We start from the raw sequence: 13,507 nt of genomic DNA, 5'->3' as shown, positions 1-13,507 counted from the left end.
AACATACACACATATAAAACAACATTACATGTATAAAACAACATATGCACATATATAAAACATAACAAAACAACAGATATGCACATATACAAAACAACGTAACATATATAAAACGACAGATACACATATATACAAAAACATTACAACATAGAAAACAACATTACAACAGATACACATAAAACAACATAACAAAACAACAGATACACACATATATAAAACAACATATATATAAAACAACAGATACACATAAAACAACATAACATATATAAAATAACATATACGCTTGTAAAACAACATTACATGTATAAAACAACAGATACGCACATATACAAAACAACATAGCAACATATATAAAACAACAGATAGACACATATATACAAAAACATTACAACATATAGAAAACAACATTACAACAGATACACATAAAACAGCATTACAACATGTATAAAACAACAGATATGCACATATATAAAACAACATAACATATAAAACAACAGATACACACATATATAAAACAACATAACATATATAAAACAACAGATACACACATAAAACAACATTACAACATATATAAAACAACATAACAACATACATAAAACAACAGATACACACATAAAACAACATTAAATGTGTAAAACAACAGATACGCAAATATATAAAACAACAGATATGCACATATACAAAACAACATAACATATATAAAATAACAGATACACATATACAAAAACATTACAACATATAGAAAACAACATTACAACATATAGAAAACAACAGATACACATAAAATAACATAACATATGTAAAATAACAAACACATATAAAACAACATTACAACATGTATAAAACAACAGATACGCACATATATAAAACAACATAACATAAAACAACAGATACGCACATATACAAAACAACATAACATATATAAAACAACAGATACACACATATATTCAAAAACATTACAACATATAGAAAACATTACAACATATAGAAAACAACATTACAACAGATACACATAAAACAGCATTACAACATGTATAAAACAACAGATATGCACATATATAAAACAACAGATACGCACATGTATAAAACAACAACAACATATAAAACAACAGATACACACATAAAACAACATATAAAACAACATAACAACATATATAAAACAACAGATACACACATGAAACCACTACATGTGTAAAACAACAGATACGCAAATATATAAAACAATATAACAACATATATAAATCAACAGATCCACATATAAAACAACATAACATACATAAAACAACAGATACACATAAAACAACATAACATAAATCAACAGATACGCACATATACAAAATAACATAACATAAAACGACAGATACACATACATACAAAAACATTACAACATATATAGAACATTACAACATATATAAAACAACATTACAACGTATATAAAATGACATTACAACGTATATAACGCGACATAACATATAACATGACAACGACATATATAAAACGACAGATACACATACAAAAACATTTCAACACATAAAACAACAGATACACACATAAAACAACGTATATAAAACAACATAACGTATATAAAACAGCATAACAACGTATATAAAATAACATTGTTAGGTTTCTCTGTATAATATTGTAAAGTCTTGTTGTAAGGACTTTAATGTGTTAAGTGCCATGAAATAACCTATGTTGTGATTTGGCACTATATAAATAAAGTTGAATTGAATTGAACATAACATATATAAAACAACATAACATATATAAATCAACATTACAACATAGAAAACAACAGATACACATAAAACAACAGATACACACATTTATAAAATAACATAACAACATTACAACATCAAACAACATTACAACTGTTATGGGGTGTGTAGATAAACGGACCCAAATGCAGACACACAGCAAAGTCTCTTTGGAACCAGGTACTTATTTCTCCCAGGCAGTGAGAGCAAACAGGAAAACACACCAAAAGTCTGAGTCCAAAACTGAGCCGGAAGTTGGCTCCTCCACGAACGCGGCTGGCAGACTGACGGACGTACGGACAGACAGGCAGGCAGAACGCAGCGGGCGTGACTTCGCTGGGGGAATCCCGTGGTTCTCCTCAGCAAGCGACAGGCTGACATAGCTGGGTGGGCGGAGGTTCTCCACAGCTAGTGGCAGGCTAACGTGGCTTGGTGGGAATCCCGCGGTTCTCCACCAGTGCAGCTGATTGGCAGGATTGACTGTGTGACGTCCGCGACTCAAAACAGGATGGCCAAACCTTCAACAGATGATCTCTGAGGAACGAACTGGAAGGTTTCTTCGTACAGGTGACACCCGTGGCTCGACACTGGATGGCAAGGCAGGGTCGACTGTGTGACGCTCGAAGCTCGACACAGGATTGCCAAGATTGCAGCAGATGATCTCCGTGGAATGATCTGGAATCTTCTTCATTCAGATGAATGCCTGTGGCTCGACACTGAATGACAGGAAACAGGAAACAAACGGAGTCAGAACCGGAATCTCAGGCAAGGAGACGGACAGACTTACGGGATGTGATGTCGGGTAGGTAAACGGACGGACTGACAGAGGGTTGACGGGAGACTGGGGTATTTAATCCAGCTGGAGGTGATTAGTAGAATGCGATCCAGCTGGATCTATGGAGGTGGGCGTGGCAGATGACGGAACAAGGAGGAGGGTCCTGCAGGAGAGACAAACACAAACAGCCAGGGGAATGACAAGACACAGGAGGAGAGGTGATCGGGGGTGAAACAGAGGAAAACACACTGGGATCAGACAGGAATCCTAACAACATATATAAAACGTCATTACAACATATATAAAACAACGTTACAACATTTATAAAATGTTACTCTTCATCTTCTTCTTGAGTTTGAGAATATTTTCTTTTCTTTTCTTTTATGTTATTTTATTATTTCCTATATACATTTTTGTTTCTAAACATTTGTATTGTAAAAAATGGAGAAAGCAACAGTGTCACATGACTTCACATGAATGCTCACACAATTTTAACATGTCCCTGCTTTCATTCTGTACTTTGTGAACATCAGTGTCTGTGCTGTAAAACTGGCCATGTGTTGTTTTATCTCTGGACTGCTTTTACATCTGCAAATCATTGTCCTGCTCTTTGTAGTTTCATGAGGACAGCGTTTATCTTCATCCTCATGTGGAGTGTATTGTTTGTATTGGAGACAGTTTGAAGCTCAGACCTGCAGTTTTTACAGTGTTATCTGTTTGGAGCCAGTTTTTACAGTGTTATCTGTTTGGAGCCAGTTTTTACAGTGTTATCTGTTTGGAGCCAGTTTTTACAGTGTTATCTGTTTGGAGCCAGTTTTTACAGTGTTATCTGTTTGGAGCCAGTTTTCAGTGTTATCTGTTTGGAGCCAGTTTTTACAGTGTTGTCTGTTTGGAGCCAGTTTTTACAGTCTTCCCATTTGGAGCTAGGAGTGTGTTGTGTTGTTGTTTTTCACACTCTTAAAATGCGTCACTACTTCAGACTGAAGCGTACAGTATGATAATAATATATGTAATGTATGTTGATCAAATATAAACATTAAACTAACAGAAGAGTCTCGTTGGTTGAACTCATGAACCACGAACATAATAGAACTGCATACAAGTTGAAATCTGAAACTCTAACCCTTAGTGTGCCAGGGTGCATTCAGGAGCCAACTGTCAATCATTATAACCCTCTTTACCAAGGCTATTCAACTTCAACAGCAAAAGGTCTGGAGAGGTTTACCACTGGTGATACCGTCTGGGCCTTATCATGATCCTGTTATAACAATCCCAAACAGATTTAAGCTTCTTATTGCAGGTTCACCTTCATATTTGTTCAAAAGTTGAAAACAGTTTACAGACAAATTCTGAGATGGTCTGTTTCAATCATCACAGACTTTGTGAGAGACACCAGTTGTGTTTCCATTAAATCTTCTGTGGTCCTTGGAGGATGAATCCTAATGAAGTTAATCACTTCCTGTTCTGATTTTTTAACTTTGTATGAAAAATACTGCAACAAGATGGTGCAACAGTCTCTTCTGAGAGGACGTTTGGTGGCTGTTACCTTTCTTCTAGTACTCTCTGTGATGGTTTTTATACTCACCAGAGGAAACAATTGGGGCCAATCATCAACCATCATCTATCAGTGATGATGTCATCATCATCAATGATGTCATCAACCATCAGTGATGTCATCATCAGTGATGTCATCAACCATCATCCATCAGTGATGTCATCATCCATCAGTGATGTCATCGTTGGTTTGTGAACGTTATGAATCCTCCAGTTCAGATTCTGTCCATCACCATCTTTGCTAGTTCGGAGCGGTTTGGAGCAGGAAGTGACCATATTTGGACGAGCTGGGGGAGGAGCCAGCGGTGGATCTGACTGATTTGATTGGAAACCTGACGATACTACGTCCCGCCCACCGATAGCTGTAACCTGACTGCACCACAGGCCTGTCCTCCTGTCCACCTGTTCACCTGTCCCCCTGTTTACCTATACCCCTGTCCCTCTGTCACCCTGTCCCCTGTCCCTCTGTTCACCTGTCCCTCTGTCCCCCTGTTGACCTGTCCCCCTGCCCCATTGTCCCTCTGTTCCCCTGTCCCTCTGTCCCCGTGTCCCTCTGTGCACCTGTTCACCTGTGCCTCTGTCCACCTGTCCCCCTGTTTACTTGTCCACCTGTTCACCTGTCCCTCTGTCCCCGTCCCTCTGTTCCTCTGTCCTTCTGTCCACCTGTTCACCTGTCCCCGTGTTTACCTGTCCACCTGTTCACCTGTCCCTCTGTCCCCGTCCCTCTGTTCCCCTGTCCTTCTGTCCACCTGTTCACCTGTTCCCCTGTCCACCTGTCCCCCTATTTACCTGTCCCTCTGTTAACCTGTCCCCCTGTCCTTCTGTCCACCTGTTCACCTGTCCCCCTGTTTACCTGTACCCCTGTCCCTCTGTCCACCTGTTCACCTGTCCCCATCCCTCTGTTCCCCTGTCCCTCTATCCACCTGTTCACCTGTTCCCCTGTCCACCTGTCCACCTATTTACCTGTCCCTCTGCCCACCTGTTCACCTGTCCCCGTGTTTACCTGTTCACCTGTCCACCTGTCCCTCTGTCCACCTGTCCCCCTGTTTACCTGTTCCTCTGTTTATCTGTCCCTCTGTTCACCTGTCCCTGTGTTTACCTGTTCACCTGTCCCTCTGTCCCCCTGTCCCTCTGTTCACCTGTCCCCCTGTCCACCTGTCCCCCTGTTTACCTGTCCCTCTGTTTACTGGTCCCTCTGTTCACCTGTCCCTCTGTCCACCTGTCCCTCTTTCCTCTGTCCCCGTCCCTCTGTTCCCCTGTCCCTCTGTCCACCTGTTCACGTGTCCCCCTGTTCCCCTGTCCACCTGTCCCCTTATTTACTTGTCCCCTGCCCACCTGTCCACCTGTCCCTCTGTCCCTCTGTTCACCTGTCCCTCTGTCCACCTGGCCCCCTGTTTACCTGTCCCTCTGTTCACCTGTACCCATGTCCTCCTGTCCCTCTGTCCCTCTGTTCACCTGTCCATTTGCCCCCCTGTTTACCTGTCCCCTGTCCCTCTGTCCCCCTGTTTACCGGTCCTCTGTCCACCTGTCCAGGAGGGACACAGTAGTCCATCTTTGTGTGTCCCACCTTGTTGTTGCTGCAGAGGTCTTGATGGTGACCTGCTGTTCTTCATGGCTTTCAGTCAGGAATGTTCCTGAGCCCAATAACTGAGACGGAGATGGACACAGATGTGTTGGACAGAGATGGACACAGATGTGTTGGACAGAGATGGACACAGATGTGTTGGAGATGTCTTCGTTATGCAGAGAGCTGTTTTCTGCCTCTGCCAGTCAGAGTAACAACACGGGTCCCATCTCTAAAACTCATCTGATTCCGGAGACATTCCAGCTCCTGCAGACAGAGGTCAGATGTCGGATTATGTAATTGCAGGACAGAATGATTGTTTGTCCGACCGTCATGTTTATCTCAAACAGCTCTGTGACTTTATGGACTTTTTCAGTTTACTTTCCTGGAAAACAGGAAGTGACCCGGTGTTCATGTGCAGGACAGGATCACGTCTTCAGTCCTGTCATACAGCTGGACGGACCTCAGTTTGTATTAAATGTCCTCAGCCAATCACAAGCATCGGTATCAGAGCTGGCATGTTGGAACAGATCATCATCACCTTGAATAGTGTGTGAATGTCCAGACGACTCTGAGACTGATTTTAGTGTCTTTCTCAGAGTCCAAGATTAAAGTAAAAACTTCCAGCTGCTCCAGACAGAAGCAGCAGCACCTCAGATCCTCAGTCAGCTGATGCAGACTCCAACATGTCTGTTGTCATGTTGAGTGCTGTCTGCAACCCATGTTCTCCACCAAAGATCCTCTGTGAGGGAAGAGGCTCCACTCTGCTGTAAAATAAGAACAGAGTGGAACAGACCACATCCCTTCAGAAGAGACTCTCTCCAGTTAATCCCAGGAGTTTATGAGATATGAAATATGTCTGATTCAGTACATTTGTTTTCAATTATATTTAAATAATTTTATTCATCATGTTCAGTCATTGTCAATCCACTGCAGGACGAAGGCCTCAGCATGGAGTTTCCACAACTTCCTGTGCCTTGCGAAATTCAACCAGTTGGCAGTGGCCCAGTAGTGTTGGATTTCATCTCTCCATCTCTTCCGCTGTCTTCCTCTATTTCGTTTGCCTTCTATTGGTGTCCATGTAGTGATTTCTGTACTCCATCTTCCACCCGTTCGCCTGGCCAAATGGCCTGCCCTAGTCTACTTTCTGTTTTTGATGGTTTCCATGATGTCTTGCACTTTAGTTTGTTCCCTTATCCACCTATTTGTTTTTCTATATTCGTATGTGATCTTTATTATGCTGCGTTCTATATTGTGTTGAGCTGAGGAGAGTTTATTTTCCATATTAGTTGTCAGTGTCCATGTTTCTGAAGCACATGTCATAACCGGTATGATGCACTGGTTGAATATGAAAATAATTTTATTACAAATGATTTATTACACAGTCCTTCCAGTATTTTACAGTTTTTTTGTGATTGCTGCGATCCAAAATGTTTGATTTTGCTGCAAATTTTTCTGCTGAGTTTCTTGCGGTAAAATTGCAGGAATTAGAAAAAAATTATTATTATTTTTTTAAAAAATTTTTTATCACTACCTGATAAAGGAATAAATGTAATCACTCGTAATAATCATGCTGCACATCACAGAAATATTTAAATTCTAATCTTTTTTTATGTATTTATTGAACTTAGAGAACCGTGGAGATAAAAGTTTTTAAAAGCTCCTAAAAGTTCCTAAAAGCTCCTAAAAGGTCCTAAAAGCTGTGTATGTTTCCAGAACAGAGCGTCTGTGACTGGAATATAGAAACAAGGACTACATCAGCTGTCAAAATAAGAGCTTTAGATGCTGTTTAATTCATGTTCATTCAACACATAGACCTGCTTTTTCCAGTCTGTAGTTTTATATCCAGTCTCTAGTTTTATATCCAGTCTGTAGTTTTATATCCAGTCTGTAGTTTTATATCTAGTTTGTAGTTTTATTTCCAGTCTGTAGTTTTATATCCAGTCTGTGGTTTTATATCCAGTCTGTGGTTTTATGTCCAGTCTGTAGTTTTATATCTAGTCTGTAGTTTTATTTCCAGTCTGTGGTTTTATATCCAGTCTGTGGTTTTATATCCAGTCTGTAGTTTTATATCTAGTCTGTAGTTTTATTTCCAGTCTGTGGTTTTATATCCAGTCTGTGGTTTTATGTCCAGTCTGTAGTTTTATATCCAGTCTGTAGTTTTATATCCAGTCTGTAGTTTTATTTCCAGTCTGTGGTTTTATGTCCAGTCTGTAGTTTTATATCCAGTCTGTGGTTTTATGTCCAGTCTGTAGTTTTATATCCAATCTGTAGTTTTATATCCAGTCTAGTTCCTCTCCCCGTCCATGTTGTATTTAACGTGACTGTCTTCATCTCCTGAGAGGGTGTCTCTTTGTGGATAACTCACCAGTCTCATCAGGAACAACTCCGTCGGCTTCCTCTTGTGTGGTCGGCAGTCCGCTCTTCGTTGGGGTTTTTGGTGAAAAGGGGAAAAAGAACCTTCTTTCTTTGACCTCGTCTCAGCCTCGCTTGCATTCAGCCTCCTGTGTTTTGCCTCATCCCCGTAAGTCCTATGTTCTTCCTCTTCCCTCCATCAGGGGAAGCTGGCAGCTTAAATGAGTTAGCCCCAACACAACAGCGCCCCCTTGTGTTATGTCAGTCGGTCCCTACATCTTTTAGTCTGACACACCTCCACATATGACACTTGTCATAACAGTACTATTTACATATTCATAGATGTGTCCAGAGTTGGCACTTCTGTACTGTTGCATCTGTCCCTCTTTAAGGGACTAGTGGATTTAAAATGTTAAATATAAATAAAAAAAATACTTAATTTTCCCACTGCGGGATTAATAAAGTCTTATCTTATTTCTTGTTGGAACAATTTTAAAAATGTGATTTTTAACAGTAAAGAAAAGAATGTCTGACCTGTTGAACATATTCGTAGCAATGACAGAGAACTGTCAGCTGTTTCCTGTTAGAATTGCTTGTTGTGTGTGTAAGTGGATGTTTGCCTTGTGATGACCACATCAAGTCAAAGTACATTCAGTGCAGCACTGTGACTATCCAGGACTTTATATGGTATTGAATGTGATTGTTGGCCAGTGCAGAGATAAGAGGAAAGACTCTCCACTGATCAGACTCCATGTGAAGACCAGCAATGACTCACATGGTGTGGAATTCAATACCTCATATATCATCTGTCATATCATGTCACATCATATATCATATCGTATTGTATCGTATCGTATCGTATCATATCATATCATATCATATCATATCATATCATATCATATCATATCATATCATATCATATCATTATATATCATGTCATATATATTATATATTATATCATATGTCATGTCATATATATTATATATCATATGTCATATCATATATTATATATCATATCACGTCATATCATATATTATATATCTTATGTCATATCATATATTATATATATATCATATATCATATCATGTGTCATATCATCTGTCACATCATACATCATATCACAGTCATATCATATTTCATGTCGTGTCATATTATATGTCAGGGGTCTTCAAAGTTTTTTAGGCCAAGGACCCCCAAACTGATAGAGAGATGGAGCCGGGACCCCCTGCTATATATATTGTATAAAATTGTGCTTTATATTAAACTGGGCCTTGTGATTGGCACAGCAGCGACAGGGCTGTTCCTCGTCTTTGTGTGCAGGAGGCTTGGAGGGACAGAGTGAACCGGTGTCCAGCTTGAGAGCTCCTGTGTGTCGCTGAATGTGTGCATTTCTAACTGAAAGATAACATCTTCTGCCTCCATTTATCCATTCGCTACAATATGTTGGATTCATGTTAATGTGTATTTAAAGACATTTAAATTTGTGGAATTTTTTTTTTTTTTTTTTTTTTTTAATTTTTTTAATTTTTTTTTTTTTTTTTTAAATTGTCTGATCAACCAAAAACTTCACAGACTCCCTGCAGTACCTCCACGGACCCCCTAAGGGTCACGGACCCCTGTTGAAGACCTCTGTTATATGTCATATCTTGTCATATCATATCATATGTCATATCATATGCCATATCATGTGTCATATCACATATCATATCATCATGTCATATCATATATCATATCACGTCATATATCATGTGTCATACCATATGTCATCATATGTCATACCACATCATATCATGTCATATCATATGTTATATAATATGTCATATTTATTATATATATCATAACACGTCATATTGTATGTCATATCATATGTTATATCATATATTAAAAAATTCACCCAAAGTGGAAAATGAAGCGTGTTGCTTTAAAATGCAAACAAGACTGTGACCCAGGGGCAGAAGACGGGCGGGATGTCAACTCTGAGTTCATCTCTGAGGTCATCACTCTGAGGTCATCACTCTGAGGTCATCTCTGAGGTCATGTCTGAGGTCATCTCTGAGGTCATGTCTGAGGTCATATCTTCATGGAGGATGGGTGTAACGTGTTGAAAGCAGGGACGGGTTGAGATGGCTGTTGGAATATTGGGATTTGTTTGTGATTGCTTAGAACAGAAAGTTTTGTGAGAAGTTGTGTTGAAGAGAAAACACTAGACGGTTTTAGGCACCACTATCACCATCTTTTTCTCTCCCATAGTTTCTTCTTATTATCTGTTGTCTCCATTCAGTTCCTTCGCTCGTATAGTTTCTGTTCTTTCTTTTCCAGATGTCCCGTCATGGAGCTGCATGTCTCTGCTCTGTGATTGTCGTCTCCACCAACAGTTCTTCTCTTCTATCTCTATGCTGTCCTTTTCTCTCTCTGCTCTCCTCTCACCCCAACCGGTCGAGGCAGATGGCCGCCCACCTCTGAGTCTGGTTCTGTTAACAGAAGCTCCGCCCACCTCTAAGCCTGGTTCTGTTAACAGATGCTCCGCCCACCTCTGATCCTGGTTCTGTTAACAGAAGCTCCGCCCACCTCTGAGTCTGGTTCTGTTAACAGATGCTCCGCCCACCTCTGATCCTGGTTCTGTTAACAGAAGCTCCGCCCACCTCTGAGCCTGGTTCTGTTAACAGATGCTCCGCCCACCTCTGATCCTGGTTCTGTTAACAGATGCTCCGCCCACCTCTGATCCTGGTTCTGTTAACAGATGCTCCGCCCACCTCTGAGTCTGGTTCTGTTAACAGATGCTCCGCCCACCTCTGAGCCTGGTTCTGTTAACAGATGCTCCGCCCACCTCTGATCCTGGTTCTGTTAACAGATGCTCCGCCCACCTCTGATCCTGGTTCTGTTAACAGATGCTCCGCCCACCTCTGAGTCTGGTTCTGTTAACAGATGCTCCGCCCACCTCTGATCCTGGTTCTGTTAACAGATGTTCTCCACCTCTGATCCTGGTTCTGTCGGAGGTTTCTTCCTGTTAAAGGGAGTTTTTCTTCCCTCTGTTGGAGGTTTTTCTCCCTTAAAGAGGAGTTTTTTCCTCCTAGATTATGTGGGAATTGTTGAATTGTTGAATTGTTGGTTTCTCTGTATAATGTTGTAAAGTTCCACTGTAAAGACTTTAATGTGTTAAGTGCCATGAAATAACCTGTGTTGTGATTTGGCGCTATATGAATAAAGTTGAATTGAACTATTTATCTGCAGTGTGCATGCTAACTTAACCAAAAGCTAAGCTAGCAGAGTAAGTGGGCATGATAACACTTCAAATGTATTAACAGTGTGTCAAAACACTAATGGTAGTAATTCTCAACCTGAACCGTCAGGACCAGCCCGATCAGGCAGGTTCAGGCTCAGATTATTGAATTATTCCAGCGGGTTTGAGAGGGTTGGGCTTTGCGCTGCGGTGGATCAATGAACTGTCTTCAGCTGTTAGATCTTTAGACCTTTGGAGAGTTGTGGGGCCTCTCGAAGATACTTTGAGGTTAGCACTTGGGATTACACAGGAAAACAACATTTTAACTCCTCACAAACTGAAATACGTCCACCTTTCTAGTACTGTTGCCTTTAGGTGACAGAGTGTATGTGAGTCATCAGGCTGTTGTTACACAGAAATACAAACTAGTTTCAGTGTATGAGGTTCACTTATATTTGGCTTCTTGGGACCGAACTCTGAAAACATGGGACAAAATCTTATTACCCAGAGTTCCTGTGAAGAATACAGTTTGTTTATGTTGAGGACTGAATATAGTCAGAGGAAAGTTCAGATGTGTGTGTGTGTGTGTGTGTGTGTGTGTGTGTGTGTGTGTGTTATTTTCTATCAACTTCTTTGTCTGATTCAACCAAACTTATGAGTGCAGTATGTAAACTGTGTGAGCAGCCTTTGTAGTAGATAAATGGAAACCTTCCAGTAAACAGGTGTTTCATAGAATTAGTTAATTATAAGCTGTTTATGGATTATACTAGTTTCTCCTGTCAACTCTCACTAAAGCTTTTTAACAGCTGGTTCAAATATACCTGTAATATTTTTTGTGTATTTGTTTTCAGTCCATGTCCTGACCACATCTTTGTCGCGCCAATAATGACGTTAAAACAACCTCCAGTGTAATATAGAGATCATACAACAAGTTAGCATCTAAATAAAACTTGTAATCTACATGTGTTCATATTGTGGAGCAAATCACTCAAAATATACAACCTTTTGTTAGTGTGATCTCCATTTCCATGGCAACACATGGGGTATGAATAACAACTGGAAAACAATCAGTAGACTCTTATGTAATGTATGTAATGTTTCCTACTCCAGGAAGTAGTCGAGCCCTTAGCAACCACCTAGTAATCACCTCGCAACCACTTAGCAACAGAGAGGATTTCTAGTCTCCAACTGAATAAATACAGAACATAGAAACACTGAACTGATCAGCTAGCTCAGTCTGGTTGGAACAAAGATATCTGATGAACAAAGATATCTGAGGAACAAAGATACCTGATGAACAAAGATATCCGATGAACAAAGATATCTGATGAACAAAGATATCTGAGGAACAAAGATACCTGATGAACAAAGATATCTGATGAACAAAGATATCTGATGAACAAAGATATCTGATGAACAAAGATATCTGAGGAACAAAGATACCTGATGAACAAAGATATCCGATGAACAAAGATATCTGATGAACAAAGATATCTGAGGAACAAAGATACCTGATGAACAAAGATATCTGAGGAACAAAGATACCTGATGAACAAAGATATCTGATGAACAAAGATATCTGATGAACAAAGATATCCATGGACTCATGTGTTTTTAACATTTTAGCTCCGTGTCATGTGTTCAAACCAAACCGGTCCAGCTAGCCTCCGCTAGGATTGTAAGTGCGTGACTATCCGTGGTGTTACGGTACGGGTGCTCGGAGCGACCAAAAAGGACCAAAAGAGACCCGACTTCACCAAATGGGTCATTCAATAGAACTATAACAAGTAGAAACTACATTATATTACATATTATATGGAATTCTATTCTAATTCTATTTTCCCATTGAGGAGGTGGAGGGATATTTCTAGTGATGAGCAGGATGTGATGTCATCATGATTTGTTCCAGATGTTCTGTTGACCAATCAGATCCTGGGGCGGAGCTACTGGTTGTATAATTAGTGAGTCATGATGGTCACAAACAGAATCAGGTGCTTTTAACAGTGGAGAGAAGCTGATTTGTTTAGCTGTGAAACACATTACACTACTTCCCGTATAGGAGCATATTAAAAGATGTCCAAAGCCAGAGCTTCTGACTGAAACTATTCACCTCTCAGGGTACGAGGGTGCCAGCTGCTTCATACTGCGCTGTATCACCAGATTATACAACAATTATATTAATTTTCTTAGAATTTTGCCTGGAGGAGGAACTTTTAGTCCGAGGAATCTTTGTGAATCCGTCTCCTGAAGTCCTCGTGTTTTTGTACTGGTGACCTCTTAAC

At 40.1% G+C, this 13,507-nt stretch overlaps 1 protein-coding gene across 4 annotated transcripts in view; it reads left to right on the top strand.

Moving 5' to 3' along the window:
* ltbp1 (latent transforming growth factor beta binding protein 1) overlaps positions 1–13,507 on the top strand; it is a 145,711-nt gene that overhangs the window by 30,332 nt on the left and 101,872 nt on the right. The window lies entirely within an intron of this gene.

The sequence above is a fragment of the Embiotoca jacksoni genome, unplaced genomic scaffold (assembly GCF_022577435.1).
Source record: "Embiotoca jacksoni isolate LCO1_2020_lvr unplaced genomic scaffold, fEmbJac1.0.p SCAF_92, whole genome shotgun sequence".
In the NCBI taxonomy this organism is placed as follows: domain Eukaryota; kingdom Metazoa; phylum Chordata; class Actinopteri; family Embiotocidae; genus Embiotoca; species Embiotoca jacksoni.
This window is presented reverse-complemented; position numbering and strand designations above follow the sequence as displayed.